The sequence below is a fragment of the Crotalus tigris genome, unplaced genomic scaffold (assembly GCF_016545835.1).
Source record: "Crotalus tigris isolate CLP2741 ecotype Arizona unplaced genomic scaffold, ASM1654583v1 scf7180000024341.3516292, whole genome shotgun sequence".
NCBI lineage: Eukaryota > Metazoa > Chordata > Lepidosauria > Squamata > Viperidae > Crotalus > Crotalus tigris.
In genome coordinates, this window is record NW_024100511.1 from 2,463,816 (window position 1) to 2,480,020 (window position 16,205).

Consider the following 16,205-nt stretch of genomic DNA (forward strand, 5'->3'; position numbering starts at 1 on the left):
AAGAACAATCTTTCTGCTTCTTCAATAAACTGTAACCATCTTCCCACAGCAGTCGCCATGTTGCTTATTTATTCCCGGCTTGGATGACCAGGATGAAGACTTACATACATACATACATACATACATACATACATACATACATACATACATATATAATTAATAATACAAGTAAAAATTTGACTCTTGGGAATTTCCATTTTTTATTAAAATAATGATCACCAAGAGAAATTTAAGAAATAAAAGTTTAATCAACCAAGCTTTCGTCAAATACACTTGACATAATCAGGGTTAAAAGGCAGATGCTGAAAGAAATCTTACATATAGTTGTTAAATGCCTATCTCTGGTTTACAGTGTGCTTCGTTGGATCCAGTTGGTCAGGCTGCGTTTTAAGTGCACTTCTTAAGTTACCGTATATTCCTTTCTTTTGTTTGAGTCCTTTATACGTTGTTTTATCTGCTAGTTCAGAGATAGGTGGGTTTAGGCTGGGGGTACTCTCCCCTCTCCTGTATCCAGTTCCTCTATCATCCTGCGTATGGCTTTCTCTGATGGGTGGGGGGGTGTTTGATTTACTTTTCGTGCTCCTTAGACCCATAGTCGGCTCCATAGGCTCACCTCTACAAAACCTAGCCAAATTTCTCGCCAAACAACTACAGCCCTATGCAGAATCCATCACTTCACATGTAAAAAACTCATTCCATTTTTTAGAGATCATAAAGAAACAAAACTTACAGCCCAGCGACCTACTCGTGAGCTTCGATGTCATATCCCTCTTCACCCAAGTGCCAATCAAAGATTGCCTATCCAACACATACTTCATCTATAATGGAGAAAAATACAAACAAATAGAAGGAGCATCCATGGGATTACCCCTCTCACCTGTCATTGCAAACCTCTACATGAAACACTTTGAAACCCAAGCTTTAGAAAAATCTGATCACAAACCCAAACTCTGGCGGAGATACGTAGATGACACCTTCATAATCTGGCCACATGGGAAAGAAAAACTGGACAACTTCCTCATACATCTCAACAGCCTACACCCCAAAATACAGTTCACCATGGAAACAGAAGCTAATAACCAACCTCCCTTCCTGGATGTCTTAGTCTACAAGAAATCCAATGGCTCCCTAGGACACACCATCTACCAGAAGAAAACACAGAGAAACTGCTATCTGCACGCTCTCTCACACCACCACCCAGCACAGATCAACTCCGTAGCCAAGACACTCATCTCTAGAACAAAACGCTTGGCTGATGAACAACACCTAAAAACCGAACTACACACTCTCACTAATGTACTTACATCCAATGGATTCCAAAGAAATAAGATTACCAAACTAATCCAAAAAGAAACCCCCACTAAAATACAAGACAGAGAAGAAGAAAACGGCAAAGTCCTCCTCCCTTACATAAAAGGCACCACAGGCAGAATCAGCAAGATCCTCCACAAACACAACATTAAGACAGCATTCTGCCCAAACAGAAAAATATCCACCATCCTAAGAAACCCCAAAGACAAAATTGAATTAGAAAATCAAGGAGTGTACGAAATCCCATGCACCGCTTGTCCCACCACATACATTGGACAAACCAACAGAAGAATAAGTGCACGCATTGAAGTACATAAAAACTCAGTCAAAAAAGAGGAACCAACTTCTTCCCTGATCCAACACCTTAAAAATCACAGGATATGAAATTGACTTTAAAAAGACCAGAACTATCACCAAAACTGAACACTTTAATAAAATAATAATCAGAGAAGCCATCGAGATAGAAAAACGCCCACACAATATGAACAAACGAGATGATACCTCCCGCCTACCAGCCATTTGGAAACCCGCCCTTATTGACAAACGAGTCCCTAACACAAAGAATGACACCAGACCCACATTCACAAAAGCCACACAGGATGTCACCACTACACTTCCATGCAAAAAGCAAACCCAAACCCACACCGATAATGAGGCATGACCATAAACCAGAAGCCAGACCACAGCTGCATCATTAGCCACTTTAAACTTTTCCAATCCATACATGAAGCAAACTGACACCCACCATGAAGATGAGGCACGACCATGAACGCGAAGCCAAACAATAGCAATGCAGCTCACCATCTCACATCCCCGTGCAACTCAGACTAACCTGAGCACAACAAAGCCCCCAACCAAACAGAACACTCCCCCAACCAATCAGAGCATAGCCAATTCCCCATCTAATCAGAGCACAGTCAACCCCTCATCCAATCAGAGCACAGCCAACCCCCCATCCAATCAGAGCACAGCCAAGCTCCTAATCAATCAGAACACACCTCCATCCAATCAGAACACAGCCAAGCTCTCATCCAATCAGTTCATACCCCCACTGGCAGTTAAAAGGAAGAAACAGCTACGATCACACATTGCTCCTAGAAGCACGAAGCCAAAAACACCAGCCTGAAGATGACGAATGAGACTTCGTCGAAACGTCGCCAAGACACTTCCAATTTGATGCGGAAGAAAACCCGAATAACCAAAGACCTATACACACACACACACACACACACACACACACACACACACACACACACTGTTGATTGTGTTATTACTGTATATTCAGATTTCTCTCAGATCCATGCTTAACTGATTTCTGAATGCAAACAATACATAGATAGCAAAATCTCTAAAACAATAGGTTACAATATTTATATTTCTGCTTAATATATCTGCTGAAAATGGAAAGACAGAAGCAGAGGAGTGATATGTACAAATAGTTTTGTAGGAGATGTGTGGGTGAAATTAATCTATAACCCCACCTTGTGCATTATGTATATTACATACGTATTTTCTATTGTGACAAACGTGCAATAATCCAATAGTTCTTCAACTGACTGTCAAGCAAAAAAATCTAAAAAAGAAGTCATCTGCTTGAATTCTATTTTTTTAATTTTAACCTTTGCTATCTTATTGTTCAGCCAAAGAATAGCTTACCGTATTTACCGGCGTATAAGGCAACCCGGCGAGAAGACGACCCCTGACTTTGGCGCCGAGTCGCATGCCTAGAAAGTCGTCTTATATGCCGGAAACTACCATTATTTCCATTATTGCTATCTTATTGTTCAGCCAAAGAATAGCTTACCGTATTTACCGGCGTATAAAACGACTCGGCGTTTAAGACGACCCCCGACTTCGGCACCAATTTCAATGCTTTCAAAAGTCGTCTTATACGCCGGAAAGTAAGGTATATCTATTCAATAAAAAGTCAGTCCCTTCTTTACATGCTTAGAGTCTAAAATGCATATCACCAATAAGAACAGAATGAAGAAGATAAAAAATGAAAGCTAAGCCTAATTAAATTTTAAAATTAGTTTTACATAATGACCATTGCAGGAAAAGAGAAGGAGCTTGCCTTTCAATGGCCTTATGGAAAAGACTTGCTTCCCATGTCATCTCCCTTGACTGCAGGCTGATTAAATGATCTATTTTTAACACATTTATCACAGCAGCCAATCTGTTTGGAACCAAGTAACTTTGGTAATACAGGTTTAGCATTATTAAAAACAACCTATCTAACTCAAGAGTATAGAAATGTTCTCTCAGATCGTCTTGTTTATAACAAATTCTGCTTGTTCTTTGAAGCCCAAGATTCTGCTCAAGTAGGTAGCAGGATAAGAAATATTTATTTATTGTTTTTTCTTTGCAATGTGTTCTGTCTGATTGTTACACACAGAAACAAATAATACCTCATTATTTGTTTCCCTTGTTCCCCTTTATTAAGGAAAATCTGCCCTAATAAATCTGACAGTCTAACTAACAAATTTTGTGCTGAACTATTTTTTTGTCATCCAAGGATGGCTACATAGCATTGCAGGAAAGAAGAGAGAAATGGGCCAGAGATAAGCTCACTGGTACAGGTCCTCTTATAGGAATAGAAGGGAATGATGGGATTCACCCCATAAGATGGCTTTTTGGCAAATGGATGTTTTGAAACTGATCATGTCCATCAAAGTAGTAATTTTATAAGAATATTCATGACTTGTTTTTGAAATTCCAAATGTGCTCCCGAGCTTGTATAGTTTTAGATTTTTGACTATCACTGAGGGTCATATATAAGTAGTTTGAATAGTATGGAATGGGAAAAGACAGCTATTATTTTTAAATTCATCTTGATATGGAAATTGTCATATGTTAATGCATTCCCATATAATGCATTCCTAGGCACTAGTGGAAAAAATTAACAATATGCAGTAATTGCTCTACACTGTGTGGCATCCTATCCTTAACAAAAGAGAAATGTGCTATACGCATTTCCTTTTGCTATGTTCATTTTACAGACATTGGTTAGGTTGCAAGGATGAGGATGGGCAACTTACTGTAAATACTACTAAGAAAAACCTAATATTCATGGAGTGTTTTTATGCAGCATGCTACAATATATATGATTCGGTAAGGTGTTTCAGTAAAGTGTTTTTATGGATCCAAGTATAACGCGTAAAGACTTTCTAATCCTGTTATGTTGTTTAAAAACACTTGAAGATGAGATCTCATTGAAATGCTAGAATGTATGGGATTAACTTACACAAAGCTGATGAAAAATCCTAAAGAATCACCCTATGATCTTAACGCTATTGAGTTATGACAGACTTCCATAGTATCACTCCACCCATTGCCCTTAATTTAAAAAAAAACACGTTATTGCTCAAATTAGTTTGTGCTTTTCAACCTTATATCTAAGTCCTGCTGCATTTTGGGATATGGAATCATTAAAGAAATACATTCTGATTCCATACATCTTCAAGATTTCATTGAAATCCACTAATATTACATTCCACATGATGTACATCCCACATAAAACATTGTCCAGCACATAAATTTCCCCTTGCCCAGCTTGTTGTGAAGTCTTCAATGAAACAGATTCAGATGAATGAAACTTATCTGATAAAAAGACAGATAAATAGATTAGTTGGGGGGGTTCTTCTCTTTATAAATATATTTTCTTTTTTAAATGTATTTTTGTACTAGGTTTTGTATTTGTTTTAGTTGTTTAATGTAATTTGTTTTACTTGTTTAATATAATTCTTAATAAAAAGAGATATTATTTGTAGGATAGTGCAAGCTGGATGGTGCTACAATTGTATTATTTCTTAATATTAAAACAGTAAATCTGCATCCACATATTGGTGAATCTGTAAGCCCTTTTGAACTGAACAGAAATTTCTTCTGAATATAAAATGCCATTAGTCACTTAAGTGGTGTTAAAGCATTCTGTATATTTACTTCTGTTTATCTTCTTCTTGTTTGAAATTTTCAATTTCATTAGCTCAAATTCATTAATAAGAATATACAGCAATCTGGAGGAAGTGGATTATCTGGACTCTTGCACTCAGGTTTCAGACCAGATTATAGTACTAAGGCAGCACAAATTACAGTTGTCAGTGACTTTGGGTGGTCTCAGGTTGGGGTAATACATTCATTCTGGTCATTCTGGATCTCTCGATAGCTTTTGATACTATCAGTTGTGATATCCTTCTGGACTAGTTCACAAGATTAGGAATGGAGGGTGTGATTTTACAAGTCAAACCTGACTCGACTCCATAGTTGCCTGTACCTGCTTTTGCTTGCAGCTTTGCCAAACAGTGATGGGAGGAGGGTAGTGAATTTCTAAGGGTGAAGGGAGGCTATGTAATGCAAGTGAACCGTCTGTTGCCAGGGAGACTTTATCTAACAAGGCCAAGCAGAAGTTTTTCCCAAAGCAAAAGAACTTAATTCAGTTGGTGAACTATGAACTGTGGGTGGCCTGGAGGGGAAAAGGGAGTTGCCTATGTGGGTTTTCGTGGGGAAAATCCTAGAACTGTCTTTGCTTCTGCCATGCTAAGATAGATTTTTTAATAAAGCTACACTCTTGGCTAATCTAAAGAGCTGGGGGTTTCTTTCTTGAGTGTGCCAAGAATTGAGACAGGCATGCCCCAAATCCAGGTAAGAGCCTGGAAGATGATGATCATTCATTGGCTTAAAATGCATTTCTTTCCAGAGGGACTGTCCCCGTTAGAGCTGACTGACAACTTCCCTTCCCCCTGGAAGCAGGTGATAGATCATAAACTGGGCTCTTATGGGCTCTCTTCAGTATTCTTAATGTCCCTAGGCTTTGACCAAGCAAAGCAAGTAGTATCCAATAGAATAAAGGACATGGAGTTCCAAGAAGAACTAAATAGGTTGCCTTGCCACAGTAGGGATAGAATCAAACAGGGTGTGTGGGAATCGGCAAGATATCTGAATGATCTGACCTTCCCAAAACAAAGAATAGCTTTCTTCAGAGCCAAATTTAACATTCTTCCTTCAGCATTCTTCCAGGGCAGGTATAAGAGAACACCAATAGCAGAACAGGTATGTATATGTGGTAAAGGAGAAGTCGAAGACATCTCACATGTTTTATTGTACTGTGAGTTATACCGAGTTTATAGGACAACATATATTCTCCCCTTATTAGAGAGATTGCCAGGGAGGGCAGACAATTTTTATGTAGGCTTTCTCCTCCAGGATTCAAACCCTTCTTCTCCAGGACTCAAACCCTTTTGCAGTGGCAAAATACTATGTTGCGGCAATGTCCACAAGAAAAAAAATTGGTTACAGATTTATAGCCATCAACATGTGCCAATTTTTTGGAGATATCTCTCATAATGTTTGGAACATTATATTTACTCACATACTAATCGGCTATCCACTCACGTAAACTAGGGAGTGACCCTAACATTTTGAGAACATGTATTTTCTTAACAGGGATGTTATTATTTACTATTAATGTTAGTACTATTTTTATTTTATTTTTTTAATATATTGTAAACAGTGATGTCTGTTGCTGGTCTATGACCGTAATAAAGTTGTTGTTGTTGTTGTTGTTGTTGTTATTATTATTATTATTATTATTATTATTGTATTTCAGTTTCTCCAAACTGGGCATCTCCAAATATGCAGGCATAAACTCTCAGGTGATTTCTCTAATAAAAATCCAATAGAAAAAGGGGGGGGCAACTTCCTATAAATATCACTGGTTTTCCTATTTCCAATCCCCTTTTAGTATTACTTTTCAATAGCATTCTCAAAAATGTACATTTACTGTCAACACAAATTATGCAGCTGAAATTCTCTAGCAGTTCTGCACAAAGCTGAAATCCTTTGATAGGCAGCTCTCTTGGTCAACCAAGAAGTTTGTATAACAATCACAACTGGGAGTAATAGGATTGTGGTCACTGAGTGAATCATATGGGATCTTGTTTAACAATCACTTTGTTAAATTTAATCCCAATTGTGGTCATAAGTTGAGATCTTCCACCCTAAAGGAGGAATTAATCAGTTATTTTTGTTACTTTTACTTGCATATCTGCTGATTAATAAAGAGAGCTGAAGATTTAGAAATGAGTTCACAGAAAATGGGGTGAGGTATGGAATGAAGAGGTGTTTGGTTGTATTTTAAGAGACAGTACTAAGTTGTTAGTGTTGAATATACTCATTGGGAATGAAGGAGAAAATTTCTGTTTCTTATTTTTTTTCCTTTTCTTTTATTTGGGACATGGATTTCTGCACTTTATAAATATATTTTCTTTTTTTTAAATATATTTTTATATTAGGTTTTGTATTTTTTTAGTTGTTTATTGTAATTTGTTTTACTTGTTTAATATCATCTTTAATAAAAATCTATGCTAAAAAGAGAGAAAAATGCAAAAGAAATGGATATGTTAAAAGTTCATTCTTCTAAAATAAATTCCAGTACAGGATTTTTTTCTCAGGTATATAACACTAGAGATTCAGAAATTAAAATGAAGTCATATGTTGTACATCAGTGTTAAAGAAGGGACACAGCTATGAAAATGTTAAAAGACATTTACAGGCATAGTCAGTTTCATGCATTAATCTACTATATAGTCTGATATCACAAATTAAGCTTTTATTGAGTCATTTTTATTGTGAGAGTGTTGATACAATATAAATTACAGATAAAAGGTTGTTTAGAATAAAAATGGATACAAGTCAAATATCATTTCTTTCTTTTGTTTTCCAAAAAGAAGCATGAAAGATGAATTGCTATACAAAACATTCCCTGTAGACAACTGTAGTTGTGTCACATTTTAAAATTCTTCAATAGTAAATAAGAACATGGTTATCAGCAAGAATATGATAATATGTTATAATCAGCATCAATTCAAGTTTTTTTGAACGTTTAAGTTTGAAACATGGAAGTTGTTTGTTTTTCTAGGCTCAATTTTATTATGCTGAAATTCCAGATAGTGACAGTTCACTGAAACATGAGTTCAGTTGCCAAATATAGATGAGAAGGACAGGAATTACAGTCAGAGAAGACAGATGTAAGTCAGGGGCCACGGTTATCTCAATACTTACTGTGGATCAAGCTTTCTTGAATGAATAACTAAAGCAGCTCAAACTTCCTGTTTTCTTAGAAAAAAAGGCTGAAGAGCTCCATTATCCTACATGAAAATTCTTCAGAATTTTTCCTGACCATTTAAAAGGTTTGTATGATCTATTTTGATTCTTCACTGAATATAATTTAATTATATTTATTTAATATTAAGCATTGAGAAACATTATTTCATATTTTGCTGCCATTTTTAAAAGTTCCTACTAATTATCATTCTTTTTAATATATTTTATTGTTAAAGACTTTTATTAATGGAGTACTCATACTTTTGTCTATTTCATTCCTCTTTCTTAATTATTCCCCCAAACAGTCTTCTTTTGAAAATCCAATATTTATTTATGCTCAGTAAACCCAAGTATTTACTTGTGCTCAGAATATTTATTTTCCACCTTATTTTCATGGGATATCAATATTCTCTTAAAGTATCCAAAGTTGTTTATGTAGAATTTATGGTTTCTCTCAGGATATTGTCTGAGGTTTCTTTGATAGATAAGTATTTCTGCCAAAATATTGTTTGCAGATTTAATAATATTAGAAAAATTGAAAAAAAAAGTGTTTGTGTGTGTATGTGTTTGTGTGAGACAGACAGACACAGAGAGAGAGATAATAAAACAATATATTGAACAGCTTTTATTAAACTTCTTAGTAATATGAAAAAAGCATTTATAAATATGCCGATGTCTAATCAGAGAGGTCTAGAAATAACTCATAGGCTAGTTCTAATTATGATCATGTCTGCCATTTGAGAGGGTTCAAGTGTTATTTTAACCAGATTAGCTATCATTTAAAGTAGCAGAGCTCTGGCAAAAGAAATCTGGTTTCCCTGTATTGCAGGTCTCTATCCTGGCTCCTCTCAGTTCAGCATTAACTACAGATACCCACAGTTAAACACGGTGGATAGATCAGGGGTGTCAAACTCAATTTCATTGAGGGCCGCATCAGCATTATGGTTGCCCTCAAAGGGCCAGTTACTATCCCCTTCTCTCCCTTAGGTTTGCCCCACAGAATTTTCTCCTATCCCCTTGTCTCCATCAGGCTTGTCCCACTGGCATCTCTCCTCTCCTCCCTATTACCTTCTCTCCGTCCTCACTCCTCCTCCTTCCCGCCAAACCCCCTCCTCTTATATCCTCTGTCAGGGGCCACTTCAAAACCTCATCCCAAGACAGCAGGACTCCTGGAACAGTTTCTTTCCAAAAGGAACTTTTATTAGGAGAAGCTGATAGCAGGCATGATAGGCAGGTTCTCCAGTACAGGAGATGGAAAATCCACCAATGGGTTTTCACTGTCTGCCTGCTCTTGAGACCAAGTAGCCAAACTTGACATGCCCCCTCTTGCTAGGAGATCCAGTCTCGACTTGGTCTCAAGCTCTTGAAGACGTATTAAGGTTGGCTCTCAGGTTTAGAGATCTTCAATTCATTAGCAGGTCAGATACCACTGTTGGATTCTCCTTGCCTTTAAAATTTATATTCCCTAATTAGTGATTCTCTCTCAAAAGCAGGTTAATTTCCCCCCAAATTTTCCCTAAGACACTGGACTCAGCGCAGCCTCTAATCGGCTGATTCGAGGCTCCTGTGTGTGTGGAAAAACACTTCTCCACTCTTTTCCCAGGACTCTGGGGAGGGGGAGGAAAATTTTTTTCCAATTCCCTGTGGGCTTTTCTGTGACGCTCAGCTCTGCAGCCACTATCAGTCCCAGAGTTTTTTCTCTTTCAGAGGCCGTTTTTAAACGGATGAAAGTCGCGGCCGCCATTTTGGACAGCCCAGAGCTCAGAAACCGAACGGAGGTTTTTTCCTTCACTTGGCAAGCAGCTTCTGGAAGATTTTAATTGGAGCCCTGTTTTCTCGGCACACCGCTTTGTGCTGCAGTCAGCTTTCCACCAAGAGTAATATTACCTTGCCAAGCCTCCAGAGGCCGTTTCAAATGGCCCAAAAGTTGCGGCCGCCATTTTGGATGGCTGACGAGTCCAGAATTCAAACGGAAGTTTCCTTCCCTTTGCAATCAGTTTCTGAAGCAAAACTATTAGGGTCCTGCCTTTCAAGACAGGGGTCTTCATAGCAGTCCCCTAATCGATCTCAGGAAACCTTAAAAGAATTTGCCGCAGCCGTCATTTTGGGTGTACTACGCGGTCGGCCTTGCATTGCCATCAGCCAAATAATTAACTGAAGGCCTCAGCACTTTACAGGCTGTTCCCAACAGACCTTCTGACCATTAATTTCAGCATAGCTGAGAAACTCTACACAGCGACTACCATTAGGCCTTATCAACTGTAACATTATTTACAGCCAGTAATTAACTGACTAGGCCCAATTCTCAGGCCACCACCTTGTTTTGGAATCGCCATTTTGAATTCACATTGCCTCTGCCGGGCCTCATCTCAGGCCTCTGCGCCCTTCAGTGGGGCCTTTTTTTGCTGGTACACCTTGCCTGGCCACCTAAGGCCTCCGGGCGGGGCCCAGAGAGTGATCCCAAACGTGCCTTCGGCATCTGACTCAATTGCCATGACCGAAGCCCAGAGAGAATTTTTTTGCTGGTCAGGTGGTCAGGGGAACAGTCTTGTTACTTGTTCCAATTTAGCTCCCGCCAACGGCTTGTCTGCCAGAGCTTCAATCTCAGATTCCCTGAGACTGCTCAACTTGGATGGAGGACTCCATGTTGCCTCACCCAGTGGGCACTGTCCCTCCATCCAGTTACGGCTGCTACAAATCCTCTGAACAGGAGGCGGCAGGCAAGCCCAAATCTAAGGCCAAGACGGTGTTCAAGAAGCCATCCACGTTGGCGGAAAAGCAAGTCAGCTGTAGGCACCAGGCTCTGGAGAAGGAGTTCTCCAGAGCGCAGAGACAGACAGGATTGGAAGAAGGATCCATTGGTGGCCTCAGAATTTGACCTTCCTTTAGGTCTTTCATCATCATCTCAGGGTGTGTGGTCCCTCACAGGAACACCCTCGACACTTAGTCCCCCACCTGAAATCACACCTTCACGACAACGGCCGCAGGCCTCAGGGGAGCAGACATCGGAGACATTCTCTCCGACGGCCGCCTTGAGGCCTTGCCAATCCAGGGTTATAGACCGTGCACTAACAGAATGGTCTTTCCTTCTATCCAGGCATGCCACCTTATGTCCCTCCTATGCAGTTCCCTATGCTTCAGGAACCCACTTCTCCTGCACACTTCTCCATGAGTGGATCCTCACCTCCGCAGAGTGAGGAACAGCAGGAAATTAATCTATCAGAGGAGGAGGAACCTCCCCCCAAACTCCCCCCTTCGGGAAGCTTGTTCATTCTATGTTCCTCTATTTTTCTTAAAGAAATAATAATAAAAAACAGTGGGCCTCCCCTTCCTCCCTTCCTTCAGTAAGTGAGACTGATAAATGGGTTTTTAGCACTTCCTCAGATCTCACTGGGACCTGGGAGGTTCCCAAGGTAGACAAAGCCTGGATCCCTCTGGTTTCCCAGAAGGCGGTCACTAGGGACATGGCGGAGAAAATGGGACCTCACAGAAAATGGGACCTCACTTTTCGGAAGACCCATCAATCAGTAGCATGGGCAATTAAAACGGCCACTTACGCGTCCTTTTTGTGCGGACCATCCTACTTTGGCTTCATCAGCTTCAGGTCAGAATCCCTGCTGAGGACATTTGGACTCACCAGGAACTGATGCTGCAGACATGACATTTCAGTTGGCCACTTTTGCATCTAGGTCCCTTGCAGACAACATCACAGACAGAAGGACACTGTGGCTGCAACACTGGCAGGCTGACGCCAAAGCAATGGCGTCTGGTGACTGCTTCATATCTGGGCTATAGTCCTTTTGGGGAGGCCCCAGTCCCGTATCTGGGGGAAAACAAGGACAAGCAGAAGGCCATGGCTCACTTGAATAGACGGTCCAACAGACATCCATTCCATACGTCCACAGACATTCCTCTCGGCCGGCAGCAAGTTCAACTGCCACTCAGCCCTCCAGTTCATACACACCCAGGTAGGACAGGCCATATGTCCATCCGTATGACAGACTGGTTTTTCAGCATTAGTAACAGAACCAATCTACGAGGCCATTTCAAGGGGCAGGTCACCCCTATAAGGGGCCCAAGAAACTCTTATACTGCACTTTCCATTGGGGGAAGGCTGGCCCACTTCTTCCATCAGTGGGAACTCACATCCAGGGATGCCTGAGTCCTACAAACCATCTAGTTTGGTCTGTCCCTGGGGTTCCTAGCCAGCACCCTGGACCGCTTCATCTCTTATCCCATTTCCCATAATCCACTCACACAGAGACTTGTGCAGGAAGCCATTCAGCATCTTCTAGAGGGTCAGGCCATAAAGCCGGTACCTCCGAATCACATGGGAAGGGGATTCTACTCCATCCTTTTTGTGATTCCCCATCCTTAGGAGGATGGAGAGCAATTCTGGACCTCAGGGTCTGATTCATTACATCACATGCACGACGCAATCACTCCAGTCCATCCTGGACAGCATCAGTCAGGGAGACTCCCTGGCGTCAATAGACCCCACAGAGGCGTATCTCCACTTCCCCATCCCTCCAGCTCACCGGCTGTTTCTCAGGTTCTCTTACAGGAACAGGCACATCCAGTACAAGGCCCGTCGGTTTGGTCTCTCCTTGGCTCCCAGGATATTCATCAAGATCCCAGCTGTACTGGCCGCCCACGTACGGAAGGTACTGGTACGCGTCCAGTGTTGACTGGACCAAACCTTGACCAAGCGTCGTCCTTTAGGACAGCTCAGTCGGACCTGCTACTAACTATTCAGGTCCTCCAACAGTGCGGGTTCTCGGTCAATTTCCAGAAAAGCCAGACAGTTCACTCATCCAGTTTTCTGCACCAGGGAGCCATCATAGATACACAAACTGCAGGGTCTATCCCCCCCCCCCCGGTGCGGTTGGTCAGCATCAGGGTTCTGGCTTGCCGGGTGTACAAGGGCCGCACCGTTTCACTGGTCTGGATCTCCCAGCTTCTGGGAAGATGATCTCCGGCATAGCCATAGTTCCCTGGCTCAACTTGCGGGAGCCTTTATGGTTCCTCTGGTCGATCCAACGAGCAAATGCCAGTGCATCCGACCGCCAGGTCAGGCTTCCAATCCTCACCCTATGCCACCATCAAGACGGTCGCACATCCATTCGGTTGGGGTGCCCTTCTACGGTCTCAGTTTGCATTGGGCCATTGGTTCTGTGCAGACTTGAGACACAACAGCAATTGACTGGAGCTCAAGGCCATCAATTCAGATCTTTGCCTATTCCAGCTCTAGATCAGGGACCATCAGGTACGGGTCCTCATGGTCAAAGTGGCGCCCAAGGTCCACGTGAACCAGCAGGGGGACACCAAGTCCAAGTTCTTTATGTCCAAGACATGGCTACTGGGGCCCTGGACAGAGCGCAACCTGGCTCCTCTCAGGACCAAACACATCTCGGGAAAGGGATTGCATCCAGATCTCTTTGCCAAGATTTTCAGTAGGTCCGCCCATCCAATCCTTGGCATGTTTGCGTCATCAAACAATGCCTAACTCCCCGGGTACTTCTCCCATTATTATATTCCAGGGGCGGACGGAACGCCTGCCCTGCGGATTCCATGGCCGCAGGCTTTCCTGTAGGCCTTCCCTCCCCTCCTGCTCATTCCGGCGATCTTCCGCAAACTGCTCCAGGAACAGGCGGAAGCGAGCCTCGTGGCCTCGTATGGATCACAGAGGCTCTGAATTGCCGATCTGATGAATCCCTACTGGTTTCCCTCGAGGGAGATTCCCCCACATCGGGTGTCCTTGCACCAAGGGGTCCTCCAACACCCGGACTCTCAGGGACCGCAATTGAACGTTTAGCACCTGAGCGCAACATCAGGACACAAAGATATTCTTGTTGCAGGCAATAACTATGATTCAGGCCTCTCGTCGCCCGGCGACCAATTGCATTTATGATTCTACTTGGAAGAATTGTTTGCCATTGGTGTAGAAGGCAACAACTAGATATCTACAAATTGACCATTCCTCAGATCATAGATTATCTCCTGGACGGTCGGGACAGCGACCTGGCCCCTGCGACTATTCGCAGACAGGTGGCGGCCCTGTCAACATTACTCACCTGTACTGATTCAGTTCCCTTAGCTCACCATCCCAGAATATGAACCTTCTTCAAGGGTGCGTGCAACACCAGGCCTCCCGTGGTACACAGGTACCCCTCTTGGGAATTGTCCCTCATCCTTCACGCACGGACAAAGACCCCTTTTGAGCCCATAGCTACTGTTCCATTGCAGAACCTTTCTCTTAAAATTGTGTTCTTGATTGCCATCACGTCAGCTAGATGTATCTCTGAGCTGGCTGCTTTCTCGGTCAGAAATGACCTTTGTATCTTTCACAGTGATCGGGTGGTCCTCCGCCTGGACCCCGCCTTTGTGCCCAAGGTAAACTTGGTCTTCCATAGAGCACAGGAAGTCATCTTGAAAAAATTTTGCCCCAATCCTTCCCATGACTTGGAGCGGCAGCGGCACACACTGGATGTCCACAGGGCACTGCGGCATTACATGAAGCGCACAGAGCCTTTTCGTAGGTCTGAGACCCTATTGTCTCCTTCCGTCCAGCTTCTCGGGGACAGAAGGTTTCCGCTGGCACTATTGGCAGATGGATCAGGGCCTGCCGGCTCCAACTCATCTTACTGCCCATTCTACTCGCATGGCTGCGACCTTGGTGGCATGGGCCACTCAGGCATCCATCGAGGACATTTGCAGGGCTGCGACATGGTCCTTGCCCTCCCCGTTTGTCTGCCATTACACGATCGACCGCTTCGCTGTGACGGACGTCTCCTTTGGTCGGAGGGTCCTTCAGCAGGTGGTCTCCCTGGACACTATTCCGGCCTTATCTGTTTCCCACCCATCGGGACAGTGAGGCTTTGGCATGTCCCATTGGTGGATTCTCCATCTCCTGTACTGGAGAAGGGGCGTTGTCTTACTTGAACGCCTTTTCTCAGTACGGAGATGGAGAATCCACACCCACCCTTTAGGTCAGTTAGGCCAAATTTAAGGGTTTGAGAGCCAACACCTCGTCCACCTTCAGCCACTTTCGCCCTTGTCAAGACTGGCTCTCCTAGCAAGAGGGGGCGTGTCAAGTTTGGCTACTTGGTCTCAAGAGCAGGCAGACAGTGAAAACTCATTGGTGGATTCTCCATCTCTGTACTTAGAAAAGGCATCAGGTAAGACAACGCCCCATCTGAGGGTTTCCCACTCAGATCACTAGGTTAAAAGAGTCCCAAGCAAAACCTCAGCCCAATAGTTCATCCGGTCAGTTAGAATGGGCCAATCCTCACATGTTAAGTTTGCTGTGGGAAAGGAGCTGATAATAGAGTCCTTTCCCATGCTTTGAAGATATTGTTGGGTTTTTGCGCCTTCCCTTCCGCAGTGAGAGATAAGCCAGATGGCTGGAGGCACATTCCTTTCTCACCCCAAGGTAATATCAAGGGAGAGATAGTTCAAAGCACGCAGGAACAGCAGAAAGGATACATTGTAGCAAAGCAGAATAACATACCGTGGAGCCTTCCCTCCTCCCCCTCAGAGGAATGGCAGAACCCTCAGAAAGAAAGAAATAGGAGAGAGATGAGATGGATTTCCCACCCCCAGGGAAAATGGGTTCTGACCCCTTAGAAAAAAGAAAGATCCATCTGTAGAAATAAAACAGAAATAAGGGAGACAAAGATTAGTCTGGTTTGTCCAGGTATGCAGCATGAAATTTACTAAGTAGTCGGGGGGCTCTGACATGTAGTTTTTGGACCCACTCATTTTGGGAAGGTGACAGGTGTTTCTATGCTACT

At 42.6% G+C, this 16,205-nt stretch overlaps 2 protein-coding genes across 2 annotated transcripts in view; both read left to right on the forward strand.

Moving 5' to 3' along the window:
• LOC120300449 (tripartite motif-containing protein 59-like) overlaps positions 1–6,962 on the forward strand; it is a 45,523-nt gene extending 38,561 nt beyond the window's left edge. Inside the window, exon 10 of the transcript XR_005554663.1 lies at positions 6,917–6,962. The gene's annotated coding sequence lies outside the window, so the exon portion shown is untranslated. The remainder of the gene's footprint in view (positions 1–6,916) is intronic.
• Positions 6,944–16,205, forward strand: part of PALLD (palladin, cytoskeletal associated protein) — a 524,810-nt gene continuing 515,548 nt past the window's right edge. Inside the window, exons 1-2 of the mRNA XM_039326459.1 lie at positions 6,944–6,962; positions 8,430–8,498. The gene's annotated coding sequence lies outside the window, so the exon portion shown is untranslated. The remainder of the gene's footprint in view (positions 6,963–8,429; positions 8,499–16,205) is intronic.